Source organism: Loxodonta africana, chromosome 19 (assembly GCF_030014295.1).
Source record: "Loxodonta africana isolate mLoxAfr1 chromosome 19, mLoxAfr1.hap2, whole genome shotgun sequence".
Lineage (NCBI taxonomy): Eukaryota > Metazoa > Chordata > Mammalia > Proboscidea > Elephantidae > Loxodonta > Loxodonta africana.
In genome coordinates, this window is record NC_087360.1 from 56,212,772 (window position 1) to 56,226,938 (window position 14,167).

Sequence of the window (14,167 nt, forward strand, 5' to 3'; positions counted from 1 at the left end):
AGTCAGAGCAGTCCGTGGTAGTAGCCAGGCACCATCTGGTTTTACTGGACTCAGTCTGGAGGCCGTGGTAGATGTAGTCCACTAGTCCTTTGGGCTAATCTCTCCCTTGTGTCTTTAGTTTTCTTCATCCTTCCTTGCTCCCGAAGGGGTGAAACCAGAGGAGTATCCTAGATGGCTGCTCACAGGCTTTTAAGACCCCAGACGCTACTCACCAAAGTAGAATGTAGAACATAATCTTTATAAACTCTGTATGCCAACAGCTAGAGGTTGCCTGAGACTATGTTCCCCACAGCTCTCAGCCCAGCAATTCTGTCCCTCAGCTACCATGGACTTGCTTTGTACAGGTTGTGCTGGCTTCCCCAGTATTGTGTACTGTCTTACCCTTCACCAAAGTTACCACTTATCTATTGCCTATTGTTTTTCCATCCCCACCCCTCTCCTCCTTCGTAGTCATCAAATAGTTTCTTTTTGTATGTAAACATTTTCATAAGTTTTTACAGTAGTGGTCTTGTACAATATTTGTCCTTTTGTGATTGACTTATTTCACTAATTTCGCTCAGCATAACGTCCTCCAGATGCATCCATGTTATGAGATGCTTCACAGATTCATCGTGGTTCTTTAGCGATGCGTAATACTCCACTGTGTGCACGCACCACAGTTTATCCACTCCTCTGTTGATGGGCATCTAGGTTGTTTCCATCTTTTTGCTATTGTGAATAATGTTGCAATGAACATGGGTATACATATATCTATTCGTGTGATGACTCTTCTCTAGGATATATTTCTAGGAATGGGATTGCTGGATCAAATGGTTTTTCTATTTCTAGCTTTCTAAGGAAGCGTCACATCATTTTCCAAAAAGGTTGTATCATTTTGCATTCCCACCAGCAGTGCATAAGAGTTCCGATCTCCCTGCAGCCTCTCCAACGTTTTTTTCTGTTTTACTGATTTGTGCCAGTAATGCTGAGGTGAGATGGTATATCATTGTGGTTTTGATTTGTATTTCTCTGACGGCTAGAGATTGTGAGCATCCTCCTCCTGTGTCTCTTAGCTGCTTGAATGTCTTCTTTGGTGAAGTGTCTGTTCATTTCCTTTACCCATTTTTTAATTGGATTATTTGTATTTTTGTTGTAGAGGTGGTGGACTTTCTTGTAGATTTTAGAGATTAGACCTTTGTCTGATTTGTAATAGCCAATTTTTTTTTCCCCAGTCTGTAGGTTCTCCTTTCACTCTTTTGGTGAAGTCTTTTCACGAGCATAGGTGTTTAATTTTTAGAAGACCCCAGTTATCTAGCTTATCCTCTGGAGCTTGTGTGTCGTCGGTTGTGATTCATATCCTAACGCTGTGTATTAGGGCCTCTAGTGTTGATCCTATTTTTTCTTCTAGGAACTTCGTGGTTTTTGGTTTTATATTTAGGTCTTTGATCCACTTCGAGTTAGTTTTTGTATATGGTGTGAGGTATGGGTCCTGTTTCTTTTATTTGCAGATGGACATCGAGTTTTGGCAGCACCGTTTGCTAAAAAGACTGTCTTTTCCCCATTTGATGGACTTTGGGCCCTTGTCAAATATCAGCTGACCATTGGTGGAAGGATTTACATCTGGGTTTTCAATTCTGTTTCGCTGGTCAATGTATCTGTTGTTGTACCAGTACCAGGCTGTTCTAACTACCATAGATGTATAGTAGGTTCTGAGGTCAGGTAGTGTGAGTCCTCATACTTTATTCTTCTTCAGTATAGTGCTTTACTTACCTGGGACTTCTTCCCTTTCCATATAAAGTTAATGATAAGTTTTTCCATCTCTTTAAAGAATGTTGTTGGTATTTGGATTGGGATTGCACTGTATTTGTAAATTGCTTTGGGTAGAATTGTCATTTTCACAATGTTGAGTCTACCTATCCACGAATATGGTATGTTTTTCCATTAACATAGATCTCTTTTGGTTTCTTGCAGTAGTGTTTTGCAGTTTTCTTTGTATAGGTCTTTTACATCCCTAGTTAGATTTATTCCCAAGTATTTATTTTATTTTTTTAGGGGGTATTATAGATGGTATTGTTTTCCTGATTTCCTTTTAATTATTCTCTTTATTGGTATATATGAATCCTACTGATTTTTTTATGTTTATCTTGTATCCTGCAACTCTGCTGAATGTTTCTATTAGTTCCAGTAGCTTTCTTATGAAGTCTTTTGGATTTTCTTAGTATCACATCATTTGCAAATAGGAACAGTTTAACTTCTTCATTACTGATTTGCATGCCTTTTATTTCCATTTCTTGCCTTACTGCTCTAGCCAAGACTTCCAACACAATGTTAAATAGGAGTGGTGATAAAGGGCATCCTTGCCTTGTTTCTGTTCTCAAGGGGAATGTTTTCAGCACCTCTCCATTGAGAATGATGTTGGCTGTTGGTTTTGCATAGATGCCCCTTATTATGTTGAGAAATTTCCCTTCTATATCTATGTTATTGAGAGTTTTTATCAGGAATGGGTGTTGGGCTTTGTTGAATGCCTTTTTCTGCATCGTTTAAGATGATCATGTGATTCTTTTATTTATGTGGTGGATGACATTCATTGATTTTCTCATGTTGAACCATCCTTGCGTACCTGGTATGAATCCTACTTGGTCATGGTGTATTATTTTTTTGATATGATGCTGAATTCTATCGGCCAGAATTTTTGCATCTATACTCATGAGAGATATTGTTCTGTAATTTCCTTTTTCTGTGCTGTCTTTGCCTGGTTTTGGTATCAGTGTTACACTGACTTTACAGAATGAATTTGGAAGTATCGTCTCCTTTTCTATGTTCTAAAATAGTTTAAGCAGTACTGGTGTAAGCTGTTCTCTGAATGTTTGGTAGAATTCTCCAGTGAAGCCATCTGGGTCAGGGCTATTTTTTGTTGTTTTTTTTTTTTTTTTTTTACCTTGTCAATCTCTTCTCTCGTTATGGGTCCGTTCAGATTTTCTGCATCATTTTATGTTAGTTTGGGTAGGTCATTTGTCTCTGAAAATTTGTCCATTTCCTCTGTGTTTTCAAATTTGTTGGAGTATAGTTTTTCATAATATTGTTATGATCCTTTATATTTCAGTTGGGTCTGTTGTAATGTCTCCCATTTCATTTCTTATTTGGGTTATTTGTGTTCTCTCCTGTTTTTCTGTTGTCATTTTGGCCAGTGGTTTGTCGAATTTGTTGATCCTTTCAAAGAACCAACTTTTGGTTTTGTTGATTCTTTGTATTGTTTTTCTATTCTCTATTTCATTTATTTCTCCTCTGATCTTTTATTTCCTTTCTTCTGGTGGCTGTGGGCTTCTTTTGCTGTTCTCTTTGTTCAAGTTGTATAACTAAAGTTTTGATTCTGTCCCTTTCTTCTTTTTTTTATGTGTGCATCTAGTGCTGTAATTTGACCTCTCAGCACTGCCTTTGCTGTGTCCCAAAGATTTTGGTATGATGTGTTTTCATTCTCATTTGATTCTAGGAGCTTTTTGATTCCATCTTTGATTTCTTCTATTACCCAGTGGTTTTTTAAAAAAAGTGGTTTTTAAGCAGGGTGTTATTCAGTTTCCATGTAACTGGTATTTTTCCTTACTCTTCCTGTTGTTAATTTCTACTTTGATGGCACTGTGGTCAGAGAAGATACTCTGTATTATCTCAATGTTTTGGATTTTGTTGAGGGTTGCTCTGTGGCCTAAGATGTGGTCTATTCTGGAGAATTTTCCATGTGTGTTGGAAAAGACTGTGTACTTTGCAGCTGTTGGGTGGAGTGTTCTGTATACGTCTATGAGATCAAGTTGGCTGACTGTACTCTTTAGCTCTTCTGTATCTTTGTTCAGTTTCTTTCTAGATGTTCTGTCCTTTACTGAGAGTGGTGTGTTGAAAAAAAAAAAAAAAAAAAGAAGTCTCCTACTATTACTGTGGAACTGTCAATTTCTGTTTTCAGTGCTGTTAGAGTTTGTTTTCTGTATTTTGGAGCCCTTTCACTGGGTGTGTAGATGTTTATTATGGTTAAGTCTTCATGATGGATCATCCCTTTAATCATTATATAGTCCCTTCTTTGTCTTTTATGGTGGATTTTGTCTTAAAGTCTATTTTATCTGAGATTAGTATTGCCACTCCTGCTCTTATCCAGTAGTTATTTGCTTATTTTTTTCCCATCCTTTTGATTTTTAATAAATTTACATCTTTGTTTCTAAAATATATCTCTTGTAGACAGCATATTGATGGATCCTGTTTTTTTAAATCCATTCTGTCTCTCTGTGTCTCTTTATGGGTGCATTTAGGCCATTTACATTCAGCTTAATTATTGATAGGTGTGAGTTTACTGCTGTCATTTTGTAATTTTTTTTGTGTGTGTGCTGCTAGCATTTTCTGTGTTCCTCTTACTTTCCTGTTCTGAGTTTCTTTTGTTTGTGGATTTCTTTTGTTTTTGTAGATTTTGTTTTTATTGGGACTTTATGTTTTTCTTGTATATTTTGATGAGTACATTTGTTAACTTTCTTTGTGGTCACCTTAAAATTTACCCTTATCTTCCTACATTTGAACCAGTCTATTATTACTTGGTATCGCCTTGCCTTCCTCTCCATTAGAAAGTTCTATACCTGCACCATTTATTCCCTCTTTTATTGTTCTGATGTTGCTGTCACTTACAGATTAATCTCTCTGGTTCCCTGTGCAATTGTTTTGGTTTTGAACAATCCTTGGGAGTTCATTTCGTAGGTTGGTATCTGGCTAGTACAATCTTATGTCCTAGATTCAGGCTGTGGTCTGATGTTGTTTGTTCTCAGACCAAAGGTCTCCCTCCCTTTCATAATTTTTGTAAGTTTGGTTTGGTTTTTACATATTCCCTTAATTTCTGTTTATCTGGAAATGTCCTCATTTCACCATCATATTTGAACAAAAGTTTTGTGGGGTATATTATTCTTGGTTGGCAATTTTTTTCTTTCAAGGTTTTACATATGCCATCCTACTGCATGGTTTCTGCCGAATAATCGGAGCTTAGTCTCATTGTTTCTCCTCTGTATGTGACTTTTTGTTTTTCTTGAGCTGCTTGCAGGATTTTTTCTTTGTCGTTGGTTTTAGCAAGTGTGGTTATGCTATGCCTTGGTGCTTTTCTTTTGGGGTCTATCCTACATGGAGCTTCTTGGATGGTCAGCTTTTCATCATTCATGATACTAGGGAAGTTTCTGTCAGCAATTCTTCAATGATCTTCTCTGTGTTTTTCGTTTTCTCTCCCTGTTCTGGAACTTTGATCACTCACAAATTTTTGCTTTTGATCGTATCCCCACATAATTCTCAGGGTTTCTTAATTTTTCTTTGTTCTTTTTTTCTGATTTTTCCTCAGAGTTGTATCCAAGTGTTTGTCTTCAATTTCACTGATTCTGTCTTCCATCATTTCAAACTTGCTCCTCAGCCCTTCTATGACATTTCCGAAATCTTGTTGTTTATCTTTTGGATTGCTAATTGTTGTTTTTGAATGATTTCTAGTTGTGAGTTTATTTTGGCACTTTGTTCCTGTATTATTTTCCTGAATTGTTCCAGTTTTTTGTCAATATTTTCCATGAATTTGTCTGCCTTTTCCATAAATTTGTCTATTTTTCCCTCATTTTTGTCTTTTTGCTTCAACTCTTGGATTGCTCTGAATATTAGAGATTTGAATTCCCTGTCAGGTAGTTCTAGTGCTTTTTCTTCTACCAGAAAGTCATCTGCTATTTTTTTTTTTAGATGCCTACTGGAGCCATACTTCCTGTTTTTTAATATGTTTTAATATTGTCTGCTGTCTTTGGGACATTCAGTAGTTATTTTCCTCATTTCTTGATTGTAGACTTGTTTCATCCTGCTTGTTTCATTTCGTTATGTCTGAGCAGGCAGGCTGTGCGTTCTTTGTTGTTAGCTCAATTGTAGTCACAGTACTTTGCACCTGCTTGTCCAATGGGCATGGCCAGTCATTCACCTATGGTGCAGCAGGGCAGATCCTGCTGAAAGGGAGGAGCTGGGATGGGTTATTTGTGGTACATACTGGGGCCAACAGGGAGGGCCAGGAATCAGTGCTGGGCAGGTTCCAGTAGGCTGTGCCTGTGCTTCTTGGGGGTGTGATGCTCAGTGCATGGTGCAGGTAGGCAAGAAAGAGGGGGGATGTTGCGATGTGTGGAGCTAATGGCGATATGGGAAAGAGAACAGGAGAAACAGGAGCCAAAAACAAAGAAGGAAATAAATAAAGGAAAAAAAAAAATACTAAGGGACCTTGCTGTCAGAGTGAATAAATGAGAAACCAAAAAATGGAGAAAAGTAAAAAAAGAAAAAGGGAAAAAGAAAGAAAAAATAACTAGATAAAAATTAAAAAAAACAGAAAAGACAAACCCCCAGTAGTCCCAGAGTCCCACCGGGCGCGGGGGCTGTTAAGACTGGGTACATTGCTCTCAGGCTGTGCAGTACACCCTGGCTGTATGTCACACAGCACCAGGTATTTCAGGAGACAGGAAAAGAAATGTAGAGAGACAAGAACTGAGAAATGGAGAAAGACAGAAGGGGAAAGAGAGAGAAAAAAGAAAGAGAAAAAAAATAAACGCCCCCAGGGATCCTACCTACACGGCTGCGCAGATTGAGGGAGTGTCTCCTAAGCCGTGTAGCACATCCCGGCTAGAAGGGGCTCCCAAGAGACAAAAAGAAAAACAAAGCAAAACAAAACAGAACAAAGCAAAACAAGGGGGGAAAAAAGCCCCAGGGCTCCCACTGGCGTGGTCTCCTTGGCCAGCGGAGTGGTTCCGCAGTTGAGCGTGACTTCACAGCCTTTCAAGAAGAAGCAAAGATGGCACACAGAGTCAGGTGTTCCAGAGAAAGGAGGGGTAGGTGGTAGGAGGCACAGAAGAAACCAAGAGACGGAAAAAAACAATACCAGCTTAGGGCCCCAGCCAGTGTGGGCAGGGCGAATCCAAGCAGCCTGAGGCCAAAGCAGTTGCCAAGAGACTGTAGTTGGTGGGAAGCAGAGGAGGTGGGCGGGGGTGGGGGACGCGGGGTAGTAAGGGTGGGTTAGGAAAGCGTATATCGCTCATTACCAGGTGGTCTGTCTCCTGCTAGGAACTTTGGGAAGCTGCTTTCTCATACTCCCTGTCTGGTGATCTCCGACGTGGGTGGGACAAATCCAAATGGCACAGATGCCACACTTCCCAGCTGGCAGAGCCACTGCAGCCAGGAAGCTCTGAGATAGGGCAGCAGGGAGAGAATGGGGGGTGGGAAAGCGTGTATCGCTGGTTACTGGGTGCTCTGTCTCCTGTTGGGAATTCTGCGAAGCTGCTTTCCTGTGCTCCCTGTCATCTAATCTGCGTTAGCTGATGGGGCCTCCAGCACGTATCTCTCTTTGCTCTCTGTCCTCTGTCAGTTTCTTATTCCATTTGGTGCTTGGCTGAGTTCTTTATCTCTTCATTTGACACTTCAGGTTCCAGGAATGATGTTTGTCTTACTTAGTTTTTTGGGTCTTTGCTGTGGAGGGACGGCGTGGTGCTTCTGTCTGTGGCGCCATGTTGGCCAGAAGTCCCCAAACATTTGAGTTTTGCTTCTCAAATGTTTACCTTTGATATACCTGAAACTGATTTTTGTGTTAGGACTCAGGTGGAGAACACACACACACACAAACACACACACACACACACAAACCCTCAGCACCATTTACTGAAGCATTTTTGTTGTAATTATTTGCATTACTTCCTATGTCATATTATAAAGTTTAATAAACACCGGCGACTGCTGCTTCTGTGCCATCTCTTCCATTCTCCTGTCCTATCTATTTGTGTCTTGTTATCTGGGAGAATGTTAGCATGACCCTAATTGCACCTCTTCAGCTCAGTAGGGAACATTTCATTTTATGTGAAGCCTTGGCTTATAGTATATGTACTTAAAAATCTGTACTGTGAATTCTAAATTGTAATCACTCTGTACATAACACTTACACCTAACATGTAAGTTCCTTGGAAAAGAGGTTATGTTTAATTAAATCTTTGCACACAGGGAGTCTTAGGTACTTGAGGAGTGCTTAATCCACGTAGAAAAAATATTCATTACTTGGACCTCTGCTTATGTAGGCTGTGGTAATAAAAAATAAACAGTCACTTTATTTCTTGCCACATTGCTACCATTCAAATACAAATACAGCAGTATATATGTCCTGCCTCTTGCATACCATATCAATCAAAACAGCAGGTCATGATCTCAAATGACTCTGGGGCCAGACAAGTAACAATTATGCGTGAGGCGGCCTGGTACGAGATGATAGGGAACGGTGGAAACTAGGGTCAACTAGAAAATGAGTAACCAAATTCATGCAAATTTAGTTTTTCAAAACCCTTGTGATGGCTATGTAAAAGAAACGCTAGCATCCCATTGCTCCTAAATTGAGATATCTTCTCATCTAAATACATGTTACACAGTGGTAGAATGCCCAAGGCCACCAAAAAAAAAGAACGTAAGGGTTCCCTAACCATATTTTCTCGCGGGCAGTGCTTTTCACAACGGGCTACAATGAGTTCACTATAATTAGATTTTAATCCCACCAGATGTACTGTTATACTACAACTTGGCTAAAATGCTTAAGATCAGTTTCCTCATCTGTAAAATGGGGATGACAATAATCATACACACATACTTCACAGGGTGAAGTTCAATGACTGAAGGCACAAAAACACTAAAGATGAAAACTTCATATACAGAGATCATTTAATGGCCACCAATATTACTATCATTTAGAACATTCATATTCTGAGTAGATTATTTCTAGTCATGGCCTTGATTTCCACAAGTGTTTTACATAGGCCTGATAAAACTATATTGATTTTGTTTTTCATTCTACCTGACAAAATCCAACAAGATATATTCTGTTTTCCATATTTGACATTTTAAAGCTTTTCCTTAATGTCAGATTTAATGGGTCTGGTAAACATGTATACTTCTATGGGAGATACGACATTTGCTTTTGCTTTTAGTCATGATTTGTCTCTTAGAGGTAGAATTTCTGAGCTAGGAATGTCTTCAAAAGGCAAAGCAAGCAAGCAAGCAAGCCTCCAAGGTCTACTAAAACGTTTATGTGAACAATTAGGGATGCAATCTGATAAACTGAAACCTTAGAGTTAATTAAAAACAATGAAAGATGCCAAAGTTTTAGTCAGACGAGTGGTCCCTTAGATAAGCTAATCAGGGCTTTATGAAAAAAGAATCTCTCCACAGAGCTGTGATCCAAATCTTCATTTATGATTAGTAATTTTTAGTAATACGTGTCACCAGAGCACCTGGCTCTGTTTACACGTATGTACAAATGCAGTATAGCTCTAGCTATAGTGAATATGACAAACCCAAATAAATCTCTACGGACTTAGCAGGGTAAATATGAAACATGTGCTTCTCCAATATTATTTGGAATTACTACATAAAAAGTAAAGTTCCTATTCCAGGACAGCACCACTGCTTTTGATTTCTTTTTAAGGTACCAGAAATGAAAAGTAACATATTATACACAATGCTAAACATGAGTACTGAATATAAAACCATCTTAAAATTAGGTTATAGTGGCTACTTCTCCAAAGAGAAAGGCAGAAGGAAGCATTTAGATAGGGTTCAGGGACTCCAGTGCATTTTCGAGAAGCTGTAGCACCCTGAAACTTAGACAAACCAGTTAAATTCAGATATGACTGAATGCCCAAAAAATGGGGGGCGGGGGAAAGAGAATTAGAGGGAAAGAAAACAAACCTCTTTCTGGATCTGCAAATGGATACCTAAACAGTTAGCTTGTACTCAAATGTTCAACGTTTCTTGTTATGTTTATAGTTCAGTAAGTCTTCAGGTGTGAGGCAATTAGAGAGAATGTGCTTAACAAAAGACACTGACTGGCATTTGGTTAGGTTCTGTTTACTCCGGGATGGATCAGTTGCTTTTTTGTTGTTGTTGTTGTTAAATGTCTCCATTGCTTAAACCTGTGGTTCCCAATCTTAGAAGCAGCTGCGGAGATTTAAAAAATGCCCACACCCAGGCTACACCCCATACCAACTAAATCAGAATTTCTGAGGATGGGATGCAGGCATTGGTGGTTTTTAAATCTCCCCAGGTGATTTTCTTTTTTTTTTTTTTTTGCAGCACAAACCATATGGCTTGCAAAGCATAAAATAATGTACTATCTGGCCCTTTACAAAATAAATAAATAAATAAATCTGGCTTCTGGTCTAAGCTATCTTCAGATTATGCTGTAATGGAAAGAAGAGAGTTACTAGAGTCCTGTGGCATCGTCACTTTTCCTGTGAACTCATATCACTATCATGAAAACCAGAGAGATAATAATCTTAGATAATCGCTCTCTGACCCTAGTTTTCTTCCAGTCCTCTCATTTCTTTACATTTACTCAGCCTACTCTTATTTATTTTTTTATTATTGTACTCCAGATGAAGGTTTACAGAACAAACTAGCTTCAAGAAGAAAACCTTTTTGATCTTAGATTAGGCAAAAATTTCCCACATAAGGGGGAAAAAAAAAGCAAGGGCCATAAAGAAAAATATTGATACATTGGCCTGTATCATAACTAAAAACATTTTCCTTTGACACAAACTACTAATACAAAGGCAAGTCACACATTAGGAGAGACATTTGTAAATGTATATCTGATAGAAGACATAAAAGAATGTGCAAAGAATTCTTTCAATTCAATCACAAAAAGCTTTTTTTTTTTTTTAAATGAGCGACAGTTTGAACAGGCACTTCACCAGAGATGAAGTGTCTATTCAAAGCACACACGGAAAGCTGTACATCATTAGTTCAGGGAAAATGCAAATTAAAACCACAGTGAGATACCCAGGTAAGACAGCTAATATCAAAAAAGACTGATAATACTAAACGATGGTAAGGACGTGGAGTAACCGACATTCTCATACATTGTTAGCAAGGACGCAAAATGGTACAGATACTTTGCAAAACAATTTGGAAGCTTCCTATAAAGTCAAACATATCATTAGCATACATCCAAGCAATCTCATTACTAGGGCGACTTCTGAAGGGACACGAAAACATACACCTAAACAAAACATATGTGAACGTCTATAGCAGCTTTATGTATAATAGCCAAAAATTGTAACCAACTCAAACGCCCACTTGCTGAACAGATAAACTATGGAATATCCAAACAAGAATACTATCCAGCAATAAAAACAACCAAATTGCTAATGCACACAGCAACACTGATGAATGTGCAAAGGAAAATACTAAGTGAAAAAAGCCAGGCACAAAACAGTACATATGATTCTATTTATTGAAATTCTAGAAAAGGCAAAAAGCATAGTGCCAGAACACAGATCAGTGGTTGCCATGGACTGGGATTGGAAGAAAGGGATTAATTACAAAAGATATTATGAAACTTTTTCAGGTAATGGAAATGTTATGTATCTTGATTGAAAGTGGTTATATAACCGTATACCTTTATCCACCAAATTTAAAATTGATGAATTTTAGTGTGTGTAAATATTATCAGAAAGTCATATGCTTTCTGTATTGGAAAAGTTAAATTATCTAAACACACTAAACCAACAAAAAAAAACAAAACAAAACAAAAACAACCCATTGCTGTCGAATCAATTCCAACTCATAGTGACCCTACAGTGCAGAGCAGAACTGCCCCACAGTTTCCAAAGAGCAGCTGGTGGATTCGAACTGCTGACCTTTTGGTTAGCAGCTGTAGCACTTAACCAGTATACCACCAGGGTTTCCACCCACACTAAAAAACTAAAGTGATCTGAAAACCATGAAATGCATAAGAAATCCTATAATTTGAAATGCATAGAAAATTGGGGTGGGATATTCAGGAAGAGCCTGATGAATTAAAGAAGGCTAAAAGCTCCCAAGAAGCTCCCTTAAAGGAGAGGTGAAAATATGCTAAATGATAAAGCAATTGAGAGGAATGAAGCCTGGGGATTGGAGCCAAATTGGTCTGCCTTATCCCATTCATCTATTTTTTACCTCTATTCTGACGCAGTCGCAGAGACAGAGGCAAGTTCCTTTGGAATACAGGCAGAACTTCTTAAGTTGCTAAAAAGACAAAACACTCAGGATTTTCAAAATAATCCTAGCTAAACAGAAGTTCTCAAAGTAGTTAACTTTAAAGGAGTTATACTGGCAGGAAACCTTCTAGGCTGGTAAAAGGGGTCTGTGCTGTCTCAACTGCTAAGAAATCCTCAGGTTTTATACCTATACTCATAGCAGTGGGCTGCTAAAGAAGTGGAGCTTCCAGCAGGGGACTCCTCTGCAATGATTCTCAGAGGTGACTCAGGAAAACAACGGACAAAAATATCCCATGAGTAGGCAGAACCTCGGGACCTCAAATAAGTGAACGAAGCAAGTCAATCCAATGCTACAGGAGCGAAATCAATTAAGAGATGCTCAAGTGGGTTAACTTTACCGTCCTTGTCCAGTAGGATGTAGAACATATTTTGAATCAATGGCAGCTACTTTTGCTTCCTTTTTTTTTTTTTTAAGCTGATCTTTTATGGCACTTTATATGCAGTATGCCAAGTATTTTTATATTTTTCATTTAAGCTATACATTGAAGCTACATTCACACCTGACTTAGGGGAACTGACATCACCAACGTAACTTAGTTTGGAGGTGGAAGCAGCAGCTAGACATGACATCTTGGAGAGAGATGAGTTTATTTTTGGCAGCAGAAGTAAAACCATATTATGTTCAGCAAAAGCATTTTTTGAACGAAATGTATAAAGGGTGTGTGTGTTTGCAGTAACAACAAGAGAGACGGATAGTTATCGTTTGTCTGTCCAGAACAACTCTGAGAACTGCATCTTATTCCTTTTTTAGGGGAATTTACTGCAACCAAGTGGGTTCTGTCAATCACAGTATTCCATCCCCCAGTCATACAACTGAGAGTCCTGCGCTAGGGTATACTAAACTTGAAGTTAGGGAAGAAGGAGAACCTCTCTGGCAGCAAAATTGAAAACATGATTTGTAGTGCTAATAAACATGCCTTCAGTCATTTAAAAGGTTCTTGTTTGAAAGGACAAAACTGACTTGCAAAATAATGTAGAGACAGAAGCAAAGAGTATTCCGGCGGTAATTAATCCGCCGTTCTCAGGTGTGCCCTTTTTCCCCAAGCTAGTTTGACTTGCTATCACTTGCACCCACAAAAGTCTTGACACAATGCTGTTAGAAAATTATATGTTTAGTGCATAGGTTGCACAGAAAACATGGTGAGAGGACGTCTAAAGAACTTGGAAAGATTAAGAAACATGCTCACAGTCACGAGTGCCAAAGCCACTTCACTACAATGCTTCTCTTGACTATAATCTAGTAAAATAGGTTAACACATTAAAAAAAATGTTCGGCCACACAAACAGCGGTATTGTCCACAGTACCACGGTGTGTCTGTAGGTGGGTGGGGACACCCTAGACATACAGCCTACTGATTCTGAGCACACATATCAGCTTTCCTTAGCCTGTCCCACTATATGAAATTGAAATTGTTATTTAATCCTTTGCAAAGATTATTCTACATATATTCTACTCCTTTCAAATGTCAAACACCACTGTCTCTCACAGATAATCATGTCTCACACTTCAGAGAAGTTCCAAGTTATCAGATGGGACTCCTTCAGTTTTCCAACACTAGCTATGCCATCTTCTCCTGTATCTCACCTCTCTATCTTCCTACAAAAGGCCAATACTTTCCCATGTGCTTTGGATCTGTTTCCCCCCACTCCCAACACTCTAGAATATTACACTATTTATTATTCTCTTTAGTACACCACTTACTAGCAATGTAAACTGCACAGAGACAGGAAGCTTGTCCATCCTATTCACTGTTCTACTTCTTGTTTCTAGCATATAAGTGTTGTTACGTGCCGTGTAGTTGGTTCCAACTCATAGAGACCCCATTTGACAGAGTAAAACTGCCCCACACAGTTTCCAAGGAGTGGCTGGTAGATTTGAACTGCTGATCTTTTGGTTAGCAGTGGAGCTCTTAACCACTATACCAGCAGGGCTCCTCTAGCACATAATAGGAGCCCTATATTATTTTTGAATGAATAAATAAACGAAGAAAAGGCTGGTAACTAAAAGATGTCTTCCTTTTCTAAAATTCTGTAATCCTACTTGAGGAAGATCAGGTGCCACCATGGATTTATACTTCAGAGTTACAGGCAGA

The 14,167-nt window shown here is 38.7% G+C and overlaps 1 protein-coding gene across 11 annotated transcripts in view; it reads right to left on the reverse strand.

The window, feature by feature from the left end:
- PSD3 (pleckstrin and Sec7 domain containing 3) overlaps positions 1-14,167 on the reverse strand; it is a 696,342-nt gene that overhangs the window by 89,055 nt on the left and 593,120 nt on the right. The gene's annotated exons all lie outside the window — the stretch shown is intronic.